The sequence below is a fragment of the Thalassophryne amazonica genome, chromosome 11, assembly GCF_902500255.1.
Source record: "Thalassophryne amazonica chromosome 11, fThaAma1.1, whole genome shotgun sequence".
Taxonomy (NCBI): domain Eukaryota; kingdom Metazoa; phylum Chordata; class Actinopteri; order Batrachoidiformes; family Batrachoididae; genus Thalassophryne; species Thalassophryne amazonica.
This window is the reverse complement of record NC_047113.1, coordinates 88,581,982-88,609,922: the sequence shown is the minus strand read 5'-3', so window position 1 is coordinate 88,609,922 and position 27,941 is coordinate 88,581,982. Positions and strand designations below refer to the sequence as shown.

The 27,941-nt window shown below is 41.9% G+C and overlaps 1 protein-coding gene and 1 long non-coding RNA gene across 2 annotated transcripts in view; one reads left to right on the top strand and one right to left on the bottom strand.

The window, feature by feature from the left end:
- Positions 1 to 27,941, bottom strand: part of il1rapl2 (interleukin 1 receptor accessory protein-like 2) — a 1,327,545-nt gene that overhangs the window by 890,530 nt on the left and 409,074 nt on the right. The gene's annotated exons all lie outside the window — the stretch shown is intronic.
- LOC117520998 overlaps positions 27,609 to 27,941 on the top strand; it is a 20,281-nt gene continuing 19,948 nt past the window's right edge. Inside the window, exon 1 of the long non-coding RNA XR_004563844.1 lies at positions 27,609 to 27,681. This is a non-coding gene — a long non-coding RNA (uncharacterized LOC117520998). The remainder of the gene's footprint in view (positions 27,682 to 27,941) is intronic.

Here is a 27,941-nt window from a genome sequence, read left to right as displayed (position 1 = left end):
CCCTTTAAATTTTCATTCCCAAAACTAACACCTGCATCATATCAGATCTGCTCATTAGTCTGCATCTAAAAAGGAGTGATCACACCTTGGAGAGCTGTTGCACCAAGTGGACTGACATGAATCATGGCTCCAACACGAGAGATGTCAATTGAAACAAAGGAGAGGATTATCAAACTCTTATAAGAGGGTAAATCATCATGCAATGTTGCAAAAGATGTTGGTTATTCACAGTCAGCTGTGTCTAAACTCTGGACCAAATACAAAAAACATGGGAAGGTTGTTAAAGGCAAACATACTGGTAGACCAAGGAAGACATCAAAGCGTCAAGACAGAAAACTTAAAGCAATATGTCTCAAAAATCAAAAATGCACAACAAAACAAATGAGGAATGAATGGGAGGAAACTGGAGTCAACGTCTATGACTGAACTGTAAGAAACCACCTAAAGGAAATGGGATTTACATACAGAAAAGCTAAACGAAAGCCATCATTAACACCTAAACAGAATAAACAAGGTTACAATGGGCTAAGGAAAAGCAATCGTGGACTGTGGATGACTGGATGAAAGTGATATTCAGTGATGTATCTCAAATCTGCATTGGGCAAGGTGATGATGCTGGAACTTTTGTTTGGTGCCGTTCCAATGAGATTTATAAAGATGATTGCCTGAAGAGAACATCTAAATTTCCACAGTCATTGATGATATGGGGCTGCATGTCAGGTAAAGGCACTAGGGAGATGGCTGTCATTACATCATCAATAAATGCACAAGTTTACATTGATATTTTGGACAATTGAAAGGATGTTTGGGGATGATGAAATCATTTTTCAAGATGATAATGCATCTTGCCATAGAGCAAAAACTGTGAAAACGTTCCTTGCAAAAAGACACATAGGATCAATGTCATGGCATAGGGTCAATGTCAAGGAGCAGATCTGATTTGATGCAGGTTTTAGTTTGGGGGATGGAAATTTACTGGGTGATTCCATAATTTATTCCTCAGAATTGAGTGATTCAATATTTTTTTCCTCTGCTTGGTCTAAAAAAGTAACCGTTACTGACTGCCACAATCTTTTTTTATTGATTTCTTATAGTGTTTTTTAAAGCCAGAAAGTTGCCATTTGAAATGACTTTAGTTTTGTGTCATGTCTGTGATCTGCTTTTTTTTCCACAAAATTAAACAACTGAAGGAACATCCTCTGAGGTCGGTGATTCCATAATTTTTGCCAGGGGTTGTACACTACCCTACGCCAGTCCGGCGAAAAATCGATACATACCGGCATTGCTATATTTTATTTATCCCACTGGACTCTGCTGAATTTTGCTAGCAATTAAGCTTCAAAACCACAGAAGAAGAAAAAGAGGTGGGCCAAAGCTTTCCCCCTGCATGCAACATACGCAGCAACTCCTGCATAACAGATGAGCAGCACAATGCAACTCTGCACAGGCCCAGAGTGAAAGGGGGTAATGGCCTAGTCACAAGGCACACGATGATTCCTGAATGAAGGGTAAAAAGTAAAAAAAAAATGTGACAATTCATTGAGAAAAGGTGGACAAAAGAGCTTTAGCCTGCGAAGCAAGAGCACAAGAGGGACGAAAGAGGAACTTAACAAAACCGAAGCTAACTATCTCAACGCTTTAAATGAAACGAGCCTGGAGCAGCAGCTGAAGCAGTGTGTGTCTGTATCTCTGAGTTCCAGGACTCGGCGCTGGGACGGAGCTCATAGCTCCTAAGTCCTGGAGAAACTGCAAACAGAAGCTGTGAAGATCTGTGTGCACATCAGTGGTCCCACCTGCTTTGGTTCCTCATCCAGAACAAAAGAGGTATCATCTCCTTCATCATCAGAATCCTCACTGTCTGATGAGTTGCTGTACGCTCCGTCTTGCTCCAATTTAAAAAGAAAAAAAAAACTGGGGTGCCGTGGTCACTGCTGTATCACTGTATTACATTACACTAAGCTATATATATATTGATTTATAACAGAAAACTGTCAAAAGGGGAAATAAATGGAAGTGTAAAGATGATTGAATATATCAGAGCAGTAAACTGTTCAGTCCGTGTGAATGCGCATTGACTCCCCATGCGCAGTTATTCCACCAGCTGCAGCTGATCCACAACGTGAATTCTGCCTTCCAGAACAGCTCTTTATATAATCTTTAGAATTATCTACCTGTTCCATATGCACAGAAGGGCTGGATTGTCATTCCTACACTCATATTGTTATATTTAATAAAAAATAATAAGCGCATACAGGAGGTGATCGCTGCTGCTGCCGCTGCGTTCAAGTACCGTTGGAAATTACACAACTTTTTTGTTCTTTCAAATTCAGCAGCTGCTTGTGGCAAAATAATTAATTGTGTTCACACAAAAGATTCATTCTTCGCTATATAAGGTGCCTGAGTCCACAGAAGCTGACCCCCCACCCAGATTAAAAAAATCCAAGCAAGCAGGCTGTTTGCCCGGTACATGAATGCAGCAGCAGCAGCAGCACTCACAAACCGGCTTCTGCACTGTGTAAAAACATTCAGCTGGTCAAATGAAGTCAAACTTTACTAACGTCACAAAACTAAGCAAATGATTAAAAAAACCATCAAGAACGACAACAAAACGACACACGGATGAAGTGAGGTTTTCGTTGCCTTTCGTTCAAATTTGTCAACTGTTTAAAAATCCTGACAAAGTGCCAGCTGCAGGAACGAAGCTGAGCGAAGGTTAAACGATGCCAATGAAAGTCAACCAAAGTCCAGATTTCTTGTTTCGTTAGGGCTTTGTTGCCCTACGTTAAGTGCCGTGTGACTGGGCCATAAGAACAGAGTTGACCTGTAGGAAATCATTTCTGAATTGAAGCCACAGTAGCTCTCTCCTGCCCCCTGTTGGCTATGTTCACTACAGGTTATTAACTCAACCTCAGGACATGAGATAAAAAATTGAAATCTCAAATAATTTTTTCCAAAGACATGCTTGGATTTTATTTGGTTCTCATCCTGTTTCTCGGCATGTACACTACTGTTTATGTCAAATAGTGACAACAGTGACAGATGTGACTACCAGCTGTAACAAATACATGTCTAAAATATGATCTCAATGAAATAAAAAAAAAATGTATAAACTCAACACAATGTTGGAATAAGTACTATTCCTGTTATCATTTCATTGTATTTCTATCTTTTATTCCTCTATTTTATTTAACGTTACTCCCACCAGTAGTGCATTTATAGACATAAATTTGCACTGTGCATTGTTGTTAAGTTGTGCAGTATATTTATTGTGCAGTATTTCTTTAAAAATAGCATTGTTATCGGTTTTCATCTTTTTCTGGGGGTTTTCTTTTAATGCCTATACATTATGCATTCTGTTCCAACATTTTCTTTCTGACTGAGTGAACTGCAGAAGCTTTCCGATGTGCCTGTATATTATTCTACTTTTATAGAGTTTCCTTTAGGCAAGTCAGTGGAAGGATACCAGAACATTTACATGCCAGTGAATACAGTATCTTGGTCTTAAGCTGACTCAGACATTAAGAAATGCAAAGAGTGTGACACACTGTGGGGAATCTGGCTCAGAGAGGTTGTTCTCCAAAACTGAGTGTGCGTGGAAAAAGGATATTAATGAATGAGGCCACCAAGACATCCATGACAAGTCTGAGGGAGTTACAAACGTTTGTGGCTGTGACTTGAGACAATGAAAATGTTTCATCTGTTGCATCATCAGTCTTAGCTTGTAATATAGAACAAAGAGTCATTTTTAAAAAGAAAATGTGAAATTGTGTTAATTTAACCACAAGACATGGCAAAATTTCCTGAAATGCATCATGTCCATTCATTCTCACCATTGCAGCATCGCTGGCTTAAGGCACCATGATACTTGCACAAATTTTATCCCTGCACTGTCATGCCAACTGGCAGATTGCATGCCATGTATGATTTATATGGATTTACCAGCCCCAACTGAAATGGCGTGTGAGTCCAGAAGGTAATTTTGGTGGTGTTATCCTTGACCCAAATTACATATGCCTATCAACCTGCAAATGTCAGCTCACAGATTTTTGTTTTTTTCTGCATTCTGCCACAAACAGGTGCTTTTATTTTTACACACACAAGAGACAGTGGCGGAAGGCATCAAACATACTACACTTGTCACTCATAGTAATGGCTTGGACATTGTGTAAAATGTAAATAAAAACATAATTCAATGATTTGCAAATCCTCTTCAACCTATATTCAATTGAATACACCACAAAGACAAGATATTTAATGTTTAAATTAATAAACTTGATTGTTTTTGTGCAAATATTTGCTCATTTTGAAATGGATGCCTGCAACACATTTCAAAAAAGCTGGGACAGTAGTATGTTTACCACTGTGTTACATCACCTTTCCTTCTAACAACACTCAATAAGCTTTTGCCAACTGAGGACACTAATTGTTGAAGCTTTGTAGGTGGAATTCTTTCCCATTCTTGCTTGATGTACGACTTCAGTTGTTCAACAGTCCGGGGTCTCTGTTGTTGTATTTTGCACTTCATTATGTGCCACACATTTTCAGTGGGTGACAGGTCTGGACTGCAAGCAGGCCAGTCTAGTACCCACACTCTTTTACTATGAAGCTATGCTGTTGTAACACGTGCAGAATGTGGCTTGGTATTGTCTTACTGAAATAAGCAGGGACGTCCCTGAAAAAGACATTGCTTGGATGGCAGCATGTGTTTCTCCAAAACCTGGATGTACCTTTCAGCATTGATGGTGCCATCACAGATGTGTAAGTTGCCCATGTCATGGGCACTAACACAACCCCATACCATTACAGATGCTGGCTTTTGAACTTTGCGCTGTTAACAGTCTGGATGTCGTTTTTCCTCTTTTGTCCGGAGGACACGATGTCCATGATTTCCAAAAACAATATGAAATGTGGACTTTTCAGACAACAACACACTTTTCCATTTTGCGTCTGTCAAATGAGCTCGGGCCCAGAGAAGGTGGCGGTGTTTCTGGATGTTGTTGATGTATGGCTTTCGCTTTGCATAGTAGAGATTTAACTTGCAATTGTAGATGTAGCGATGAACTGTGTTAACTGACAGTGGTTTTCTGAAATGTTCCTGAGCCCACACGTAAGATCCTTTACACAATGATGTCGGCTGTTAATTCAGTGCCGCCTGAGGGATCGAAGGTCACGGGCATTCAGAGTTGGTTTTCCGCCTTGCTGCTTACGTGTAGAAAGTTCTCCAGATTCTCTGAATTTTCTGATTATATTATGAACTATAGATAATGGAATCCCTTTGATTTTTTTTTTTTTTTTTTGGGGGGGGGGTGGTTCTTTTTGTTTTTTCTTTTATGTATGTATATATTCTGACAATTCATGATACATACATATTTACCATTGGCAATTGTAATAGATTTGACTCATTACAATGTTCTTTTTTCTTTCTGCCTCAAATATAATATAATTTGAAAATAATTAAAATATTTGATTAAAAAAAAAGTTAATGGAATCCCTAAATTCCTTGCAATTGAACGTTGAGAAACATTGTTCTTAAACTGTTGGACCATTTTTTTTCACGCAGTTGTTCACAAAGTGGTGATCCTCGCCCCATCTTTGCTTGTGAATGGCTGAGCCTTTTGGGGATGCTTCTTTTATACCCAATCATGACACTCTCCTGCTTCCAAACAGGTGTTCTTTGAGCATTCTTCAACATTCCCAGTCTTTTGTTGCCCCTGTTAGAGAAAATGTACTGTACAAACATGTTATCATTTATTATCTTTTATTACATCTGTTCGTTTATATTGTTCCTTTTGTATCTTAAATTCTGCAAAATGTTTCTCTCAGATATTCCCAGATAGATAGCGCAGCTGCAGGTCAGCCTGTTTGCAGTTTGACATTTAGCAAGCTTCAGCAAAACCACTCACTCTGTACCTAAGATCGGAATGTTTCAGTTGATTGCATACGTATCTGCACGACACGTTTTTCCATCAAGTGATTATCCGAGAAATTGTGGATGTGCCTGGACATGCCAGAACATGTCCTGTGAGGCTTCATCACGGCGTTGCTGTGCGCCATGCGGCACCGCCACGATGCGTGAAGCCTCCACTCCTCTTTCCATGACAAAAACTCCTGTAACAGTGGAATGTGCCGTTCATTTCCAAACTGGACGCTGTGTTTTATCCGGGACGTCGTCTGACTAGCAAGGAATTGTGAAAAGACATGGACATCAGCACTTTTTCGGCACATTGAGACAGACGTGCGGAGGAATTCCAGCGGTGCCGCATGGTGCAAAGCTATGCCGTGATGAAGCCTCACGGGACATGTTCTGGCATGTCCAGGCACATCCACAATTTCTCGGATAATCACTCGATGGAGAAACCACCGACAGCTGTCTGAACGCCATCACAAAGCCGTCCTGTGAGACCAAAATGGAGGTGTTCCTTTGTCTCGCTCCATCAGCAAATCGGTCGTGACGCGCAAAGCCTCCGCTCGGCTTTCCATGACAAAATCTCTTGTTAAAAGTGAAATCTGCCAGAAAATGGTTGATGTCCAGCTCTTGTGATAACCAGAGAAAGTGCACACGACGGTGCGGCTCCACAGAGCCATCCGTTTAGAAATGATCCGGTGGTTTGTGGCTCTCGATGGCGGCACGGAGCGCGCCGAGCGTCCTTAAGGCCGTCCTTAAAGCTGTAGTAACAGTCCTTATTCTCTGTGAAGCCTGTAAAATTTTCACCGAAAGCCAGATAAATTTTCGAATGGTTTCCAGGTGCCAGTCTCTAACAGTTTCTGAAAAAATTCTGATGAAAAAAAGCCCAAATCATTCCGCCATTTCCTGACATGAAAATCCGCCGAGGGGGTGGACCACTCTTCACTCAAAGCCTGCTCACAGGTGAATGACGCAACCGACAGGCGTGGAAAAACTCACGCATGCGCACGAGGGTTCAAGCTTGTCTGACACAATCACATGTGATTCAAATCCATATGGTTTTTGAAAAAAATAATAAAGTCGGATACTTTTCTAATAGTCCTCGTATTGGCCAAACAAAACGTCAACTTAAATTAAAAATCCGTACTCAGAATCTAACTCATGCCATGGCAAGGCACTATAAAAAGGCCGCTCATGGCTATCCAGCATCTTTAAAATTCTGGCAGATTGAGAAAATCACAGTTCCACCCAGAGGAGGTGACATCATTAAAAAAAAAAACTTTTCTTGTGTTTGGATTTATACTTTGGGCACTTTGGAACCGTTTGGTTTGAATGAAGAATTGGAATTTACTTGTTTTCTTTAATATTAATATTTGTTTTTATTCTGGGTTTTGTCATGTTGTTTGTGTATTGGGACAGTATGTCTCTAATTATGAACTAATTACAAATGGAGTGAGTGCCTTGATTGATGGATGGTCATGCCCCCCTTTAAGCATTATGACACCTGGCTCCTATTCGTATTTAGGCTGTACCATCTACGACTCTTCAGGACTCTGATGAAGATGTGATGTTCACATTGAAACGTTAGTCCCTTTTGTTTGTTTTCAGCACCTTAATACATTTTTCAGCACCTACTTCTGTGTTGCACCAGCTGCTTTTCTCTTCAAAAAATATCTTATCTTTGTGGAGTATTTAATTGATAACAGGTGGAAGAGGGTTTGCAAATCATTGTATTCTGTTTTTACGTATTTACATTTTACACAATGTCCCAACTTCATTGGGATTGGGGTTGTAAATAAACTGGCTAAACCAACTGAATTACAAAAACACAATACATCAATACAAAATACAGCACTCTTAAACTAACATGAACCACAAAACATGTAAAACCCCGAAGTCCCATGGTGTATTGCAACACAACGTCAATTTTTCACTGCTGGTCGCTAATTTCTTCCTTTCCTCCTTTATTTTTATTATTCCTATACTCTTCCCTTCCTCCTTTATTCCTATCAACTTTCCATTTTTGCAGTGTTGATCCTTGACCCAAAATACATAAGCATACCAAATGGCAAATGTCAGCTGTTCCCAGTATTTCCAAGATCAAAGCCACACACGCACGCACGCACACACATGCACAGAGGCCACTTGGCTGTTTTATATATCCATCCATCCATCCATTTTCTTCCGCTTTATCCGGAGTCGGGTCGTGGGGGCAGCAGCTCAAGCAAAGCCGCCCAGACCTCCCGATACACACACACCTCCCCCAGCTCCTCCGGGGGAACCCCAAGGCGTTCCCAAGCCAGCCGAGAGATGTAGTCCCTCCAGCATGTCCTGGGTCTTCCCTGGGGCCTCCTCCCAATGGGACGTGCCCGGAACACCTCTCCAGCGAGGTGTCCAGGGAGCATCCGGAAAAGATGCCCGAGTCACCTCAACTGACTCCTTTCGACGTGGAGGAGCAGTGGCTCGACTCCAAGCTCCTCCTGAGTGACCGAGCTCCTCACCCTATCTCTAAGGGAGTGCCCAGCCACCCTGCGGAGGAAACTCATCTCGGCCGCTTGTACTCGCAATCCCGTTCTTTCGGTCATGAGCCAAATCTCATGACCATAGGTGAGGATCGGAACATAGATCGATCGTTAAATCGAGAGCTTTGCCCCCCTACTCAGCTCTCTCTTCACCACGACGGCCCGATACAGCGACCGCATCACTGCAGACGCTGCACCAATCCGCCTATTGATCTCACGCTCCATCCGTCCCTCACTCGTGAACAAGACCCCGAGATACTTAAACTCCTCCACTTGAGGCAAGGACACTCCACCGACCTGAAGAGGGCAAAGCACCTTTTATTCCGGTCGAGAACCATGGCATCGGATTTGGAGGTGCTGATTTTCATCCCGGATGCTTCACACTCGGCTGCAAACTGCCCCAGTGCATGCTGAAGGTCCTGATTTGACGAAGCCAACAGAACCACATCATCCATAAACAGCAGAGACGAGATTCTGTGGTTCCCAAACCAGACCCCCTGTGCCTAGAAATTCTGTCCATAAAAATAATGAACAGAACCGGTGACAAAGGGCAGCCCTGGCGGAGGCCAACGTGCACTGGAAACAGGTTTGACTTACTACCGGCAATGCGAACCAAGCTCCTGCTGCGGTCGTACAGGGGCCGGATAGCCCTTAGCAAAGGACCTTGGACCCCGTACTCCCGGAGCACCCCCCACAGGGTGCCCCGAGGGACATGGTCGAACGACTTCTCCAGATCCACAAAACACATGTGGACTGGTTGGGCGAACTCCCATGAACCCTCGAGCACCCGATGGAGCGTGTAGAGCTGGTCCAGTGTGCCACGACCAGGATGAAAACCACACTGCTCCTCCTGAATCCGAGGTTCGACCATCGGTCGAATTCTCCTCTCCAGTACTCTGGAATAGACCTCACCGGGGAGGCTGAGGAGTGTGATCCCCCTATAGTTGGAACACACCCTCCGGTCCCCCTTCTTAAACAGAGGGACCACCACCCCGGTCTGCCAATCCAGAGGCACTGTCCCCAATCGCCATGAGATGTTGCAAAGGCATGTCAGCCAAGACAGTCCCACAACATCCAGAGACTTAAGGTACTCAGGACAGATTTTGTCCACCCCAGGAGCCTTGCCACCGAGGAGCTTTCTAACCACCTCGGTGACTTCGGCCTGGGTAATGGACGAGTCCGCCTCTGAGTACCCAGTCTCTGCTTCCTCTTAGGAAGACGTGACGATGGGATTGAGGAGATCCTCAAAGTATTCCTTCCACGCCCGACAACATCCCCAGTCAGGGTCAACAGCTCCCCACCCGCACCGTAAACAGTGCTGGTGGAGAGCTGCTTCCGCCTCCTGAGGCGTCGGACGGTTTGCCAGAATCTCTTCGAGGCCGACCGACAGTCCTCCTCCATGGCCTCCCCGAACTCCTCCCAGACCCGAACTCCTCTGCGACTGCACGGGCTGTGGCACGCTTGGCCTGCTGGTACCTGTCAGCTGCCTCCGGGGACCCACCTACCAACAAAGATAAGTAGGACTCCTTCTTCAACTTGATGGCATCCCTTACTTCCGGCATCCACCACCGGGTTCGGGGATTGCCGCCGCGACAGGCACCAGAGACCTTGCGACCACAGCAATGAGCGGCCGCATCAACAATGGAGGTGGAGAACATGGTCCACTCCGACTCCATGTCTCCAACCTCCCCCGGGATCTGGGAGAAGCTCTCCCGGAGGTGGGAGTTGAAAACTTCCATGACCAGTGAAAGATCAAGGACCGAGACGTCGTCCGGTATGGCGGAGCCGAGGCCCCACCCTGGAGCCAGGCCTGGGGTTTGGGCTCGCACAGGAGCACCTGGTGGTCAGGCCTTAGCCCATGGGGCCCGGCCGGGCTCAGCCCGAAAGAGTGACGTGGGCCCGCCCTCCTGTGGGTTCACCACCTGCAGAGGGGGCCATGGGGGTCGGGTGCAGAGAGGATTGGGTGGCGGTCAAGGGCGGGTGGCCCCGGCGACCCGGTCCATGCTCACAGACCCTGGCTGTTGGGACGTGGAATGTCACCTCGCTGGGGGGGAAGGAGCCTGAGCTTGTGCGGGAGGTTGAGAGATACCGACTAGAGATAGTCGGGCTCACCTCCACGCACAGCTTGGGCTCTGGTACCCAACTCCTGGAGAGGGGCTGGATGCTTTATATATATATATATATATATATATAAATCCTAACCCCTCTACATATATACTGTAGATATCTAGAGGGGATTACATTTTGGAGTATTTTTTTTTTTCATATCTCAGCAATCAAGAAGCCTTGATGGATGACTTAAAGTATACATTGATCAGCAAAAAATTTGATCGATTGGTATAAATGACTTGATAATGAAGTCATACATAGTAAAAAAACACCATTACAGTTGAATGTATATTTACTTGTACATTTAAACTGTAGTGTGTAGAGCACACAGGGTATTTATACATCAGCACTCTGATGTACTTGATCGCAAAAAATACAGCTGTGAATCCACCCAAAAACATATCAAGGATATAATGCCATCTGACAGGCCAAACCACATCCACAAATGGTCAGGAAAAGTTGGGCCCACATTGAAGAATTGCCCAATATGAGGCCTGGTGGTGCGGGTACTTATGGTGCATCCGGAAAGTATTCATAGCGCTTCACTTTTCCCACATTTTCTAATGTTACAGCCTTATTCCAAAATGGATGAAATGTTTTTCCTCAAAATTCTACACACAATACCCCATAATGACAATGTGAATTGACAGCTGTGCCAAATCAACATGCAGAAACACCTTGGATCTGCTGTAGAGACCCAAGGTGTAAACAAGGGAGCAGCCGAAGGGACTTATTTATTAAAAATAAAATAAAATAAAATAAAAAAACAAATGTACATAACTATTCACAGCCTTTGCCATGAAGCTCAAAACTGAGCTCAGGTGCATCTTGTTTCCACTGATCGTACTTGAGATGTTTCAACAGCTTAACTGGAGTCCACATAAATTCAGCAAATTCAGTTGATTGGACATGACATGGAAAAGGCTGTAACATGCCTGTAACATAATAAAATGTGGGAAAATTTAAGAGCTGTAAATACTTTCCAGATGCATTGTATCTCTGGATTTCATAGCATGAAGCAGATGAGAGTCCATGACTCTCCAACACAAGTTACTGGTCCAGGCAAGTACCCATTAAGCTCTTCTCTGTCACTTTTTGTCACTAACCCTAGTAGTGATGTGGAACTAGGGAGGCATGCAGTTGCCTGCACACGTCACTCATGATGGTCCCAGCCTGCAGTGTTGCCGTCATCTACCGAGGCCTTTAGCCAGCTTTCTGTGCACTGAGCCTGAAGTATCTACATGCGCTGTGGCTATTAAGCCCACAGGCTCAGTCAGATTGTTTCCAAAAGCTTATTTCTTGTGTTTGAACCAAACTCATGAGAAATGTGCTTGGGAAATACTTGAGTTAGAAGGCGCTCCAGATTGTGCCTTTAAAGACTAACAGCCATTTCACTGACAATACAGCCATGAGTGGGATGACACGGCAATAAACAGAATGGCTTGATGGCCTTCCAGTCTTGGCAAGGCCTCCATTCATTTACATCTTGTTTCATAAGTTCACAGCTTGACTCTGATTTCTGCCTCATTACACTGCAAGCAGAGAGAATGCATTTTCCTCTGCATGTGAGCGAGAAAGACGTGATATCGCTGTGCTCATCTCTAAGCACCCATTCGGCACAGCAATCACAACAGGCACACATACTTACAAATGCACAAACGCCCACACAGACACATCAGCGCCCATGGGGCTGCATGCACGCGGACATGCACGTGCATCCCCCCCCCCCCCCCCCCCCAAACACACACACACATCTCTGCTGACTGTCGCACACAGTTAAAAGTCACAGTGGGGGTCAACATCAGTTCAGCTTTTGCATAAAGAAAAAAAAAAGAGCCTCTCATCTTCAAGGAAGCGAGCTGTTTCACTTCAACCCAACCGGACAGCAGGAGATGTGGGGGGTGAGGAGGTGCAACTGGGAAAACAACAGATACTGAAAGCAGGGATGGACTAATGAAAGGCATAATGAGAGGCAAAGAAAGAGAGATGGAACAAGAAGAGGAAAAGATATTGCAACCAATACGCTTTGGCTTTTTAATCTCATTAAGCTTCAAAGGAATCTGAACAATTAGCTCGTCCGTGTTAAATAAATAAATCCAGGAGGACGACGCACAAAAATCGTGTGCCGTGCCGCTGTCCCTGCTTAACCTCACTGTGCTGTCGCTGTTCATCTCACCCTCTCCCCCACAAAGGCTTTGTGTCTCCACTTTCCATTTTTTAGGTAATCTGTGACTGTAAACCACATTTTAATGGGATTACTGTGCACAACACAAAAGTAAATCAAATCTTATTACTGGGAGTCAACTCATATTATTTGGAGTTATTTAACTTTTATAAGTATCACAATCATTTTATTCAATTTAAACCAAATGCACATTTTATTTTCACGTCTGCAGGCACAGGCCCATGCCATTAATGCATAAACCCCCCTTAGCTGAAACCTGCATTTTTATCCACAAAACAAACATATTTCAGCCACAGTGAGTTAGTTGTAGTAACATCTGGTGGTGAGGTTGCAGATCACATTATGTCATAGCTTAAACCATTTTTTTTTCCTTCACATTGTCACATTTTTACCAATAATGATTCATGTTCCTTCACCTTCTTGCCTATATGAATATGTACAGTGTTGGGCATGTTACTTTAAAAATGTAATAAGTTATAGTTACTTCTCCCAAAAAGTAACTGAGTTAGCATCAACATTACAGCATTCAAAAAATACCATAATTAGTTACAAGGGAAAGTAACTATTGCATTACTTTTTAAATTTTCAAATACGTTAAAGTAAGGGTTGAAAATAATAAAATTATATTCTGTTTTATATATATATATATATATATATATATATATATATAGTGAGGAAACTAAGTATTTGAACACCCTGCAGTTTTGCAAGTTCTCCCACTTCTGCACTCTTTACCTGTATTAATTGCACCTGTTTGAACTTGTTACCTGTATAAAAGACACCTGTTCACACACTCAATCAATCACACTCCAACCTGTCCACCATAGCCAAGACCAAAGAGCTGTCTAAGGACAACAGGGATAAAACTGTAGACCTGCACAAGGCTGGGAAGGACTACAGGACAACAGGCAAGCAGCTTGGTAGAAGAAAACAACTGTTATGATTATTTATTAGAATGTGGAAGAAACACAAGATGACTGTTAATCTCCCTTGGCCTAGGATTCCATGCAAGATCTCACTTTGTGGGGTAAGGATGATTCTGAGAAAGCTCAGAACTACACAGGAGGACCTGGTCAATGACCTGAGGAGAGCTGGGACCACAGTCACAAAGATTACATTAGTAACACATGATGCTGTCATGATTTAAAATCCTGCAGGGCAGCAAGGTCCCCCTGCTCAAGCCTGCACATGTCCAGGCCCGTTTGAAGTTCACCAATGACCATCTGGATGATCCAGAGGAGGCATGGGAGAAGGTCATGTAGTCAGATGAGACCAGAATAGAGCTTTTTGGAATCAACTCCATTCACCATGTTTAGAGGATGAGAACAACCCCAAGAAAACCATCCCAACCATGAAGCATGGGGGTGGAAACATCATACTCTGGGGGTGCTCTTCTGCAAAGGGGCCAGGACGACTGCACCGTACTGAAGGGAGGATGGATGGGGTCATGTATTGCGAGATTTTGTCAAACAACCTCCTTCTCTCAGTAAGAGCATTGAAGATGGGTCATGGCTGGGTCTTCCAGCATGACAATGACCCCAAACACACAGCCAGGGCAACTAAGGAGGGGCTCTGTAAGAAGCATTTCAAGGTCCTGGAGTGGCCTGGCCAGTCTCCAGACCTGAACTCAATAGAAAATCTTTGGAGGGAGCTGAAAGTCCAAACCTGAAAGATTTGGAGAAGATCTGTATGGAGGAGTGGACCAAAATCCCTGCTGCAGTGTGTGAACACTTGGTCAAGAACTACAGGAAACGTTTGACCTCTGTAATTGCAAGCAAAGGCTGCTGTACCAAATATTAACATTGATTTTCACAGGTGTTCAAATACTTATTTGCAGCAGTAACATACAAATAAATTATTAAAAAAAATCAGACATTGTGATTTCTGGATTTTTTTTCTTTAGATTATGTCTCTCACAGTGGACATGCACCTAAGATAAACATTTCTGTGAATTTCCATTATTTCTAAGTAGCAGAACTTGTAAAATTGCAGGGTGTTCAAATACGTATTTTCCTCACTGTATATATATATATATATATACAGAGAGAGCGAGAGAGAGAAAGAGACAACAGTGTTGATACAGTCGCCCAAAAGGCGCATACAGAATTATATCACTACATGACTGGCCCTGACACAACTCAGGGCACTGCAATACACTAGTATATTCAAAGAAAAATGATAATCATACACAGCCAAAAAGTTCTTGGAAGTAATTTGATATTTTAATTTGGTAATGCCAAGAAACAAAAGTCCACTTTAATCTATCTTTGCACAATTAAGATGGAGAACATTTTTAGCCCAAATCAAACAGTCACAGTGATAAGCACCCGCACCACTGAGCCTCAGGGCTGACATAAGACTTGCTTCTCGTTGAATTGTTTTCCTTCTTGCACATCTTCGTATGGTGTGCTGCCATTGTATGGCTTTTCCTTGAAATCCCCAAAAGAGTTTAGGAGAAGTTATGGTCATAAATTTAACAATGTACAGTGTGGCACATTAATTAAACACAAAAGTCCAGTTACTACTACTTGAAGACATCAGACCATAATTGTTTTCTTTTACGCAGAGTGTTTGAAATCCACTAATCAGTTTATGGGAAGTTGCACTTAAAGGACTTATGGACCGAGTAAATCCTGAACACCTCCCCCCACCCCCAACCCAGTTTTTGTTTTGGAAGAGGGTATTATTAATAAATAAATATCATATCATCTTGACTAAAATAATATAACCACAGATTTGGTGACTAAATACATGTCACCACATCCACCACACTATTAGACAAGACAAATTGTAAATGGAATGTTTAAAATGTGCATACAACTATAAACTGAGTTAAGTGAAAAACTGTATCTTTTTTTCAACATTTACTGTATGTATAGATGCTTGCATTGTCTTGGCAAGGGTTTTATGCCGTACGCCATTCCTGGCGTAACTACAGATATATCTGAGAATGGAGCATGGGTGGTGTTGAATGGGTGAGTTTCTCTTTTGGAGACAAGGGTGCCAACCATTTGCACCACCATGCTATCTAAAATCAATATTATGTACTACAAATAAATGATAAAACTTTACCAAAATTAACACTGAAGTGATACGTAAGATGTAAGCTTGGAACCTAAACAGTGCTTACATTTTAATATTATACAATATCATTTCGATCCCCACAATATACACTCAACAAAAATATAAACGCAACACTTTTGGTTTTGCTCCCATTTGTATGAGATGAACTCAAAGATCTAAAACTTTTTCCACATACACAATATCACCATTTCCCTCAAATATTGTTCACAAACCAGTCTAAATCTGTGATAGTGAGCACTTCTCCTTTGCTGAGATAATCCATCCCACCTCACAGGTGTGCCATATCAAGATGCTGATTAGACACCATGATTAGTGCACAGGTGTGCCTTAGACTGCCCACAATAAAAGGCCACTCTGAAAGGTGCAGTTTTATCACACAGCACAATGCCACAGATGTCGCAAGATTTGAGGGAGCATGCAATTGGCATGCTGACAGCAGGAATGTCAACCAGAGCTGTTGCTCGTGTATTGAATGTTCATTTCTCTACCATAAGCCGTCTCCAAAGGCGTTTCAGAGAATTTGGCAGTACATCCAACCAGCCTCACAACCGCAGACCACGTGTAACCACACCAGCCCAGAACCTCCACATCCAGCATGTTCACCTCCAAGATCGTCTGAGACCAGCCACTCGGACAGCTGCTGAAACAATCGGTTTGCATAACCAAAGAATTTCTGCACAAACTGTCAGAAACCGTCTCAGGGAAGCTCATCTGCATGCTCGTCGTCCTCATCGGGGTCCAGGCAGATGGCAGACAGTGTGTGTGGCGTCGTGTGGGTGAGCGGTTTTCTGATGTCAATGTTGTGGATCGAGTGGCCCATGGTGGCGGTGGGGTTATGGTATGGGCAGGCGTCTGTTATGGACGAAGAACACAGGTGCATTTTATTGATGGCATTTTGAATGCACAGAGATACCGTGACGAGATCCTGAGGCCCATTGTTGTGCCATACATCCAAGAACATCACCTCATGTTGCAGCAGGATAATGCACGGCCCCATGTTGCAAGGATCTGTACACAATTCTTGGAAGCTGAAAATGTCCCAGTTCTTGCATGGCCGGCATACTCACCGGGCATGTCACCCATTGAGCATGTTTGGGATGCTCTGGACCAGCGTATACGACAGCGTGTACCAGTTCCTGACAATATCCAGCAACTTCGCACAGCCATTAAAGAGGAGTGAATCAACATTCCACAGGCCACAATTGACAACCTGATCAACTCTATGCGAACAAAACTGCACCTTTCAGAGTGGGCTTTTATTGTGGACAGTCTAAGGCACACCTGTGCACTAATCATGGTGTCTAATCAGCATCTTGATATGGCACACCTGTGAGGTGGGATGGATTATCTCAGCAAAGGAGAAGTGCTCACTATCACAGATTTAGACTGGTTTGTGAACAATATTTGAGGGAAATGGTGATATTGTGTATGTGGAAAAAGTTTTAGATCTTTGAGTTCATCTCATACAAAATGGGAGCAAAACCAAAAGTGTTGCATTTATATTTTTGTTGAGTGTAACTAAGTTCTCAATGAGCACAAGTATGAATTTTAGCAGTCGTTCTTTGTATGGCAGCTTATGTCAATTTTCACAAAGTGTTTCATTTGGTTGAATGTGCTGCTCTGTGAGACACTCTTAGAATTCAGAGGATCACCAAGATATTGCTGGACATCACAGCCAGCCAATAAATACTGACAATGGTCAGGAATGGGTCCTGAGTAAATGGATGGACAAGGTTTTGGTACAGTTGTTGAAACCAGCAGCTGAAACTATTTTTGGAGGATTGGATCACTGACCTTTACTGTACACTGTGGATGATGCAGCAGTATATCCTGATTTCCACACTTGGGAAGCTGAGTATCTGGTTTTCTGATTGAATCAAAGACATTCACTGATCTGGCAGTGACATGCATGTCTCGGGGTCCTCAGCCTTTGAACTAGAGGCACCTGGAAAGAGCTTGCAGAATCATGAGGCCACTGGACAGAGGTGTTTGATGATAACAATAAAGGTCAGAGTCTTTCAAGTGCTGGGGCTTTCTGTGACGTCCATATGGTGGTGGGACCTGGATGCTAACCAGTGACATATGGTACTGACAATGTCTTTGACAAATTGTCTCTTCTGAAAATTCTTTGATACTTCTGGGAAGACCGTGTCAAACATACTGAGATCATGACTATCTCTGCATTGTGAGAGAATATTCAGGTACAACACATATCTGTCCAGGCCCGTAGCCAGGATCAGAAAACGGGGGGGGGGGGGGGGGGGTCCTTTTTGTGAAAGTGGATGTTTGTTTGCTGGCAGGGGCCCCCGGAAAATGTGGCAATTTTGATGTCCAAGTATACATTCTGGACGGATCTTCATCTTTTCTTTGCCTTTACCCTAAGTTTATATCACAACGTACATATTTGTTTCCTACAATCCCAATTCCATTGAAGTTGAGACATTGTGTACAATGTAAGTAAAAATGGAATACAATGATTTGCTTATCCTCTTCAACCTATTTTCAACTGAATACACCACAAAGACAAGATATTTAATGTGCAAACTGATAAACTTTATTGTTTTTGTCAAAATAGTGGCTCATTTTGAAATGGATGCCTGCAATATGTCTCAAAAAAGCTGGGACAGTGGCAACAAAAGACTGGGAAAGTTGATGAATGCTCAAAGAACACCTGTTTGGAATATTCCACAGGTAAACAGGTTACTTGAAAACAGGTGAGTGTCATGATTGGGTGTAAAAGGAGCATCCCCAAAAGGCTCAGCCATTCACAAGTAAAGATGTGGCGAGGATCACCACTTTGTGAACAACTGCATTAAAAAATAGTGCAACAGTTTAAGAACAATGTTTCTCAATGTTCAATTGCAAGGAATTTAGTGATTCCATCATCATAATCAGAAGATTCAGAGAATCTGGAGAACTTTCTACACGTAAACGGTAAGGGCGAAAACCAACATTGAATGCCAGTGACCTTCGATCCCTCAGGCGGCACTGCATTAAAAACCAACATCATTGTGTAAAGGATCTTACCGCATGGGCTCAGGAACACTTCAGAAAACCATTGTCAGTTAACATAGTTCATCGCTACATCTACAAGTGCAAGTTAAAACTCTACCACGCAAAGCGAAAGCCATACATCAACATCCAGAAACACCGCCGCCTTCTCTGGGCCCGAGCTCATTTGAAATGGACAGACACAAAGTGGAAAAGTGTACTGTTGTCTGATGAGTTCACATTTCAAATTGTTATTGGAAATCATGGACATCGTGCCCCCCAGACAAAAGTTCAAAAGCCAGCATCTGCAATGGTATGGGGCTGTGTTAGTATCCATGGCATGGGCAACTTACACATCTATGATGGCACCATCAATGCTGAAAGGTACATCCAGACCGCAGACTGTTGAACAGCTGAAGTCTTACATCAAGTAAGAATGAGAAAGGATTCCACCTGCAAAGCTTCAACCTTTAGTGTCCTCAGTTCCCAAACGCTTATTGACTGTTGTTAGAAGGAAATGTCACACAGTGGTAAACATACCACTGTCCCAGCTTTTTTGAAATGTGTTGTAGGCATCCATTTCAAAATGAGCAAATATTTGCACAAAAACAATACAATTTATCAGTTTGAACATTAAATATCTTGTCTTAAATATGTTGTCTTTGTCGTGTATTCCATTGAATATAGGTTGAAGAGGAATTGCAAATCATTACAGGATTTACAGGAGCCAGATGGTGTCCAATGTGTTTTACAGTAAAATCAAGGAACAAGAACTAAAAAAACAAAACAAACATACAATAAAATTAAAGAGGCACATACAAACAAAACATGTCATAATGCAACCAGGCGTTAGCAGCCAGTATAAATAAATAATTCCTGAGATTTGATTTAGAAAGTGCTACGTCAGAAATTGTGCACAACTCAGTCTGGATTCAGATACCGCAAAAACACTATCACCCCAAAGTTAAAATTTTGACCTTGGAACATCTAAGTAAAGTTGACCAGATGCCTGTAACGTCCTACTGTAAAGTGCACAGAGTTAAAATTTCAGACAAGTAAGATGGTGCAAACCCAATAATAGTTTTAAAAACAAGCATAAATATTTTAAAATAAATTCTAAAATGAAGTGAAAGCCAGTGGAGTGAGTAACGTACAGGTGTCACATGCTCTACTTCTGGAACTGTTACGGTTTGCTCCCTGTGTGTGTCCTGGTAAGTGTCATTGTGTTCGGTCTGTGCCTTTTTGTTTGTGTTCTTCATTTTCTGTCCATGTTCCTTTTGTGAGTGGTTTTCACATCTTGCCCTCTGTATGTGTTTTGTTTCTTTGTCTATGTCTCTATGTCTGTCTGTTTTGTTATCATTTTTTACTCATGTGTCTCTTTAGTGCAGGGGTGGCCAAGTTCGGTCCTCGAGAGCCACATTCCTGACACTCCTAGTTGTCTCCCTGCTCCAACACACCTGAATCCAATGAAAGGCTCGTTTTAACTCCCGAGTTCCATGTTAGTTTTGTGTTTTTTGTTCATGGATTTAGGTTTTGGTTATTGTTTAATTCTTTTGAATTCGACATTTATTTTTGCATCATATATTTTTGGATCTGTATTTTGGTTTTGAATTTTCTCCTGCTTAGGTTATGTTTTGTTGTTGTTTGGTTTTACACTCACCTTCTGATGTCTTTTTACTTTTTAGCTATCTTGTGTTTCTTTAAGTTGTCACGTGACCTTTGACCTGTTCTCCCTGATTCACACACCTCATTGTGCCCCTCCACACATAGTATGAATGTGGTCGAATTGCGCATGAAGTGCGCATGAAGCATGAATCGTACAGTACGTGTAAAATTGCAGCTGCCTCCAAGGCCTTGTACACTTGTTGCTACAACTATTTGTGCACACCAGTGGGTTAAAGACAGAGTGTGCACTGTGAGAGCCCATCGAACCCTCTCACAGCAGAGGTCAGCCAAATTCCAGCTGACACACAAACATCTAACACCACTCGCTTGGCACTTAGAAAATGTGTGACCATTCACGCTATTAGCGCAACAACAGTCAGCAGGCGATCATTTTTGAGCTGGATGTCTAAAGCCCCTTTCACACCGAGACTGCTCTCAGTTGGGTCGTGTGTCGTCACGACGACGCCACATGGAAGCAACTCAGTACCGAGATGATGCAGCCCGGCGCCACAACAGCGTGAGGGATGCAAAGGACGAAGCAAATTGGACACCAAAAATTAAACGTTTCATTTTTGTTTGCGTCCTCTGCTTGACACATAATTAAGTGGTTTCAGCACAAGTCAGAGTAACAGGATGGCACTCAGCGTGACTGGAAGCCACACCCTCACAAGACAACGTTACCCAATGCCAATTTATGATTCCTGCTGTGTTCCATTGTTCCCGAAGTATAAATCACGCAGGATTGTTTTTATACTGTGTACACAATGCAGTAAAAACTACACGCTCAAAAAACAGCACAGAAAAATAAATGCTGCTGATTGCAGCTGCAGCTCCTTCTCTGTGTGGAGTTGTCTGGTGAATGGTAGAAAATATCATTCGTGCCAAACCTGATCTTGCTGCAGCCTACCTTGACCTGGAAAACATTCAGGCCCTCGTCATCCAATGACATATCCCTCCATACATTGACAATCCCATGGACCTTCTGTACTCTCCTGACCACATGACTCAGTCCCATTCACCACAAACCTTGTGAATGACAAAATTACCCCTAAACCCCCCCCCCCCCCCCCCCACACACACACACAACCACATTTCTCAAACACCCACGACAGATCATCCAACATACACACACCCATATTCCCAGACCTGCCTGTAAACACTTAGTCCCCATCCTTGATGACCCTGCCAGATCCAATCTCTATTCAGTTATTGCCACCCTCCATAAAACTTTAGCCAACCTCCAGTCAGTCCACCCTCAGATATCTGGCTAAAACACTGGTTCTCACCCCCTGTAATAAATTCTGCATTCCATGCACCTCTGCAGCAACCGGTGTTCCTAATGCCGCAGCAGCAGCCGGTGTTCCATGTTTTGATAATAATAATAATAATAATATTACATATTACTGTGAAATATGATTTGTGGGTGACTTTGTGGTCTCTACCTTTCATTGTTTTCAATTATCAAAATTGAGAGCATAAAATCTGGGTGGGAGGGATAAAAATAAAAATCGGATTAAATATCAAATACATGAAAATGAGGTGATTTGTCAAAATATGACCTCTTTAATCATAATCATATTGGATCGAAGACCATTTTGTTTTTAGGTTTGTTCATTGAACATTAAAATCTGGACAGAACATCATGAATCAAACATTTTTAGTGTTTTAAACCTGTTGGAGTGCCGTGAGTCTGTTAAATTAATGATCATTGAAGCCAAACAGAGCCTAAACATCAGTTAAAGCACAAACATTTAAGATTTAACAATGACAGTTATTAAAGAAATTTACATTGGTATGAAAAGTATTTAACATGTAGTTTTCGTGCATGTGTGGCAGTGCAGCAGCAAACATTAACAAGGCTGTTATAACTCAGAGTAAAGGCCCGCTGACACTTTGCCGTGCAGGAGAGTAAACTTGTCACAAACTGTTGAAAACCCTGCACGGCTTTGTGCAAGTGCGCAAAGAAAATTTTTAAATGTTCAAATTCTCTGTCACACATTAATTAGGTGAACTTCATGTGAACATTGCGCAAACAATTAAAAACACAGCGTGAGTGCAAGTGATTGCATCAGCGCGCCACATCACAGCGCAGCTCATCTGATTGATTATAACAAAATGTTAAATCTATCATAAACAAAATTTTACAGCTACTCATAATGAACATGCAACTGTTTTACCAAGCCATTATATAAACATTACAAATAATTACCTTTCAGACAGTTCCAAATGCGTTAATTGATTTTTCATTAATTAATTTAATTAATATAGTGCCAGATCCCAACAAAGTTGCCCCAAAGGGCTTCACATAAGTAAGGTCTAACTTTACCAACCCCCAGAGCTCCACCTCATGAAGTGCAGGAAAGAGAGAAGAAAAAAAGCTCCAGCTGAAATGGTCCTCTATGATTCCAGAAGAGTTTAGTGGTGTTTTCAGCAGCCAAACTCTGAGTGAAAATGATTAATCCACAACAAAATAATTATTTTATATATGCAGCATCCAGCACACAAAGCACAGCATCCAGCTGGGAACACAGCAGGTGGCATCGTCACAACAAAGTGCGCGAGAGTGTGGGGCCAAAATGCGTGCAAGAGTCAGGGCACCTTTTATTGCTCTCTATAACTGTCTTTATAGAACAAATCACTGATGTCAAAACAAAATGGAACATTTCCATAAAAAAGGGAAAAAAAGAAATCATGACTTAGAAATTTTAATTTCACTGTCGACAAATTGGTCAGACACCACACTGGACCCCCTACTACTTTCTATGGCTTTACGCCATAGAAGGTATGGGCAAACCATATAGATTGACAGGTATCACAAAATATTGGCTATGTTGTGCATTTCTCTGGCCATGATCTAGCATGCAGCTGTTGAGGAGCACAGTGGCTGGTAGAAGGTCACAGGGGCACTCATGTTTTACCTGGCAGTGGCTTAGGGCTGTGTCACACTCTGACAGAGTAAGGAGATTGGTTACATATTTAATTATATTGTTTGTTGGCAGATTCAGTCTCCTGTGGAGTTGGGACACTAATGGACAGATGATGTCACATTTCCATAGACATCTTCATTGAGCAGAAGGATTTTCATGGTTTATAGACAAATATACAGTAGTGTTCAGAATAATAGTAGTGCTATGTGACTAAAAAGATTAATCCAGGTTTTGAGTATATTTCTTATTGTTACATGGGAAACAAGGTACCAGTAGATTCAGTAGATTCTCACAAATCCAACAAGACCAAGCATTCATGATATGCACACTCTTAAGGCTATGAAATTGGGCTATTAGTAAAAAAAAAAGTAGAAAACGGGGTGTTCACAATAATAGTAGCATCTGTTGTTGACGCTACAAACTCAAAACTATTATGTTCAAACTGCTTTTTTAGCAATTCTGTGAATCACTAAACTAGTATTTAGTTGTATAACCACAGTTTTTCATGATTTCTTCACATCTGCGAGGCATTAATTTTATTGGTTTAGAACCAAGATTTTGCTCATTTACTAGTGTGCTTGGGGTCATTGTCTTGTTGAAACACCCATTTCAAGGGCATGTCCTCGTCAGCATAAGGCAACATGACCTCTTCAAGTATTTTGACATATCCAAACTGATCCATGATACCTGGTATGCGATATATAGGCCCAACACCATAGTAGGAGAAACATGCCCATATCATGATGCTTGCACACCATGCTTCATTGTCTTCACTGTGAACTGTGGCTTGAATTCAGAGTTTGGGGGTTGTCTCACAAACTGTCTGTGGCCCTTGGACCCAAAAATAACTATTTTACTCTCATCAATCCACAAAATATTCCTCCATTTCTCTTTAGGCCAGTTGATGTGTTCTTTGGCAAATTGTAACCTCTTCTGCACATGTCTTTTATTTAACAGAGGGACTTTGCGGGGGATTCTTGCAAATAAATTAGCTTCACACAGGTGTCTTCTAACTGTCACAGCACTTACAGGTAACTCCAGACCGTCTTTGATCATCCTGGAGCTGATCAATGGGTGAGCCTTTGCCATTCTGGTTATTCTTCTATCCATTTTGATGATTGTTTTCTGTTTTCTTCCACACATCTCTGTTTTGTCTTTGTCCATTTTAAAGCATTGGAGATCATTGTAGATGAACAGCCTATAATTTTTTGCAGCTGCGTACAAGTTTTCCCCTCTCCAATCAACTTTTTAATCAAACTACGCTGTTCTTCTGAACAATGTCTTGAACGTCCAATTTTCCTCAGGCTTTCAAAGAGAAAAGCATGTTCAATAGGTGCTGGCTTCATCCTTAAATAGGGTACACCTGATTCACACCTGTTTGCTCCAAAAAACTGACAAACTCACTGACTGAATGCCACAGTACTATTATTGTGAACCCCTTTTCTACTTTTTTTTTTTACTAATAGCCCAATTTCATAGCCTTAAGAGTGTGCATATCATGAATGCTTGGTCTTATTGGATTTGTGAGAATCTACTGAATCTACTGGTACCTTGTTTCCCATGTAACAATAAGAAATATACTCAAAACCTGGATTAATCATTTTAGTCACATAGCGCTACTATTATTCTGAACACTACTGTACGAAATATGATGTTATGGTTTCAGACCCCGGCAAACTCCTTTCAAATTCAGCATAAGTGTTCAAGGATATCAAACAACTCCACTGCGCCTCTTCACTGAGACAGAGAGAGAGAGAGAGAGAGAGAGAGAGAGAGAGAAAGAGAAAGAGAGAGTGACAGCTGTATTTTTCTTCAAGACATGGAGCTGTACTCCATGTTGTTGCTGTGTCTCTGCTTGTGCTGGAGCTTTGGCCAATCAGAAGCCCAGAAAAAAACTGTCGGACAGCCACAGGAAAAAATAAATGACAAGTAGAGGACAAAACAAATAACTTGTAGGCAGCAGTAAAGCTCTCCACCTCGTCTCCATTCAAAATTTGGAACAAGCACAAAACTTTATAATGAACTTGAAAGACATCAGCTGACAAGGAACGCATTTTACAGGTCGGAAAAGGACTTTTGTCAGACAAAAACAAACACAAACTAATAGTATCAGCTCGTCATACTTGTACATTTCCTTGATCAGTCATAGTGTGACTGAGGATTTATAAATAGCCACTTTATAGAATTGGTACACTATGGGACTTGTCTACTTGGGCGGTTGCCATAGTGTGGTGGATGTGGCAACATGTCGCACACACTCCTGCTCGCATATCTGACCTGACTTGTACCATTGTGTTAAATTGGGCAAAATCCTCTTTTAAACAACATGTTCAAATGCACTGATTCTTCTCTGCATCTGCATCATGTCTGAAATACAAAACTTTCAATATATGTAGACATCTTAACAACAGCATATTTTGACTTGAGGAAGACTTCTGGCTGGAGGGCACACATCAACAAACTCAAGAACTGTTATGTCTCTGAATATTATCAAAAAACATAAAGCAAAGCAGATTTATTTTTTGGAAAGGTTTCAAGTGTGGTTGATGTTGTTACCAGGCTGAATAATTATGTGTTCAAAGAGCACAATCATTGCTTCCATAAGGCTTTTAGCTTGAGGAAATATGCTAATAAACAGGGTAGCTTTTTCTTTGCAGTGGGTTCAACCTGTTGGTTGGAATTTGTGCATCTTCTCGAGCAAAGGGCAGTGAGCTAAATGAAACTTTTTAAATAAATTCTTTTGAAGGCGATATGTGTTGTTTTGAATAAATAAATAAATATGAAGTTTCTTATTGACCCTTCTGTTAAATGCAATGATGATTTAATGTGAAAGGTGCAAAATTTTAATGGGGATGTCTTATTATACAATTTCCAGAAATGATCGGTTGCACATACGAGTATTTTCTGACAGCTTGTATTCTAAATGTCATTTTTTTTTTCTTTTTTACTGTGCTCAGCTACCATTTAAAATCTCTTCACTGCAGAGGACAAATGTTTTAAATGTTTTACACAAGGACACCGTAATCAAAGAGTCATTCATTAAAATATATCTCAACATGCAGTCACATCTTGCTCCATATTATTATATTAGTTACTGAAATTAAAATCAAGAAATTAAACTTCAATCAGAGTAATTGCAGCTGTTGGACAGAGATACTGATTTAAAGCACAACTGAATTTGCACAGCAAGAAGGGAGATTTTGTTTTGGTAATTAATATATATGCTAGAGTGTGCATGTCAGTCTGTTTACTGATTATTTTGTGGAAACAAGCTCAACTTGTATGTAAATGAAGAAGGAAGTCAGTGACGTGAAAGTATTGCAAAATATTTAGTTGGAATGGAATCTTAGTACATTTTTATTTCAATAATTTATTTATTAGGAGCACTGATTGTAGGGATGGGCAGATAAGGGCTCATGAAGCATTTTAGTGTTTCCTGTGATTCCACTAGATTGCAATCTTTCTATTAAAAATTGGGGGGGGGGGGTTCTAAAGGCCCTGTCACACTTTGAGGATTTAGCCAGCGTATGCCAACCATAAAAAATCCAAAAAAAGAAAAACGCTGGCATAAGTCCCACAAATTATGGGTAAGTTTTTTATAAGTTAAGAGCAAGTTGACGCACGTTTAAACACGCTGACGCTCGTTGATGTACGTCATGATAAGCTGAGCTCCTCAAAAAATTCTGGGCATACTGAAAATTTTCAACGAGTGCCAGCGTGTGACTCATGAGTCCCGCACATTCTGGACGTAAGCTGTAGGTATGTGATTGTTGGCAGATGTTTCTTGTAATTTATTCATCTGTCCATTAATGTGGTCACAGACAGATCACACAGCACTTCATTTAGGTCACCCCTGATCACAGTCGACTGGCACATTAAAAGTTTAAATCATCACAGCTTTTCATTATTCAGGTCTGTGATGACCTGGTCAACGAATGATCAGGTCTGATCAGCGGATGATCAGGTCTGATCAGTGGAGCTGAAAGCAGTCGCTCGGTTTAAAGAGTCACAGCCCTCCATTCATTCACAGCAGCATTTTCCACATCCAGTACATCCAGCACATACACAATGAAAATGATCCACCAAGATAAAAAATTAAAATAAAAAAATTAAATAATGTTTTATTACTCTGTTGCTGACCACACGGTGCAGTACCAACCAGAACCACTGGGTGGACAGGGGCAATCGGCAGATGGTGGTTAATCGTCAAAATGTGACAGCTGCATTAATTTATTAGATGTACGACAGTGTGCGCCAGAGTTTTTAATACGGCCGGCATACGCAGGCTAAATCGTCCTGGTGTGACAGGGCCTTCAACTCAAATGCATTGTGCAGTAAACTACTCTACCTGTAAATCCTTGCGTGACTTTTCTCCTCAGAATCTACAAGACCATCTACATTCTTCCACCCCGTCCCTCATCAATAACACACACCAGAATGCAGAAATTCGGGAATGGCGCTTTCAGTGTGGCAGCCCATACTCTCTGGAACTCTTTCCCATCTGGGTCATTCCATATCATACAACCCCTGGCAAAAATTATGGAATCACCGGC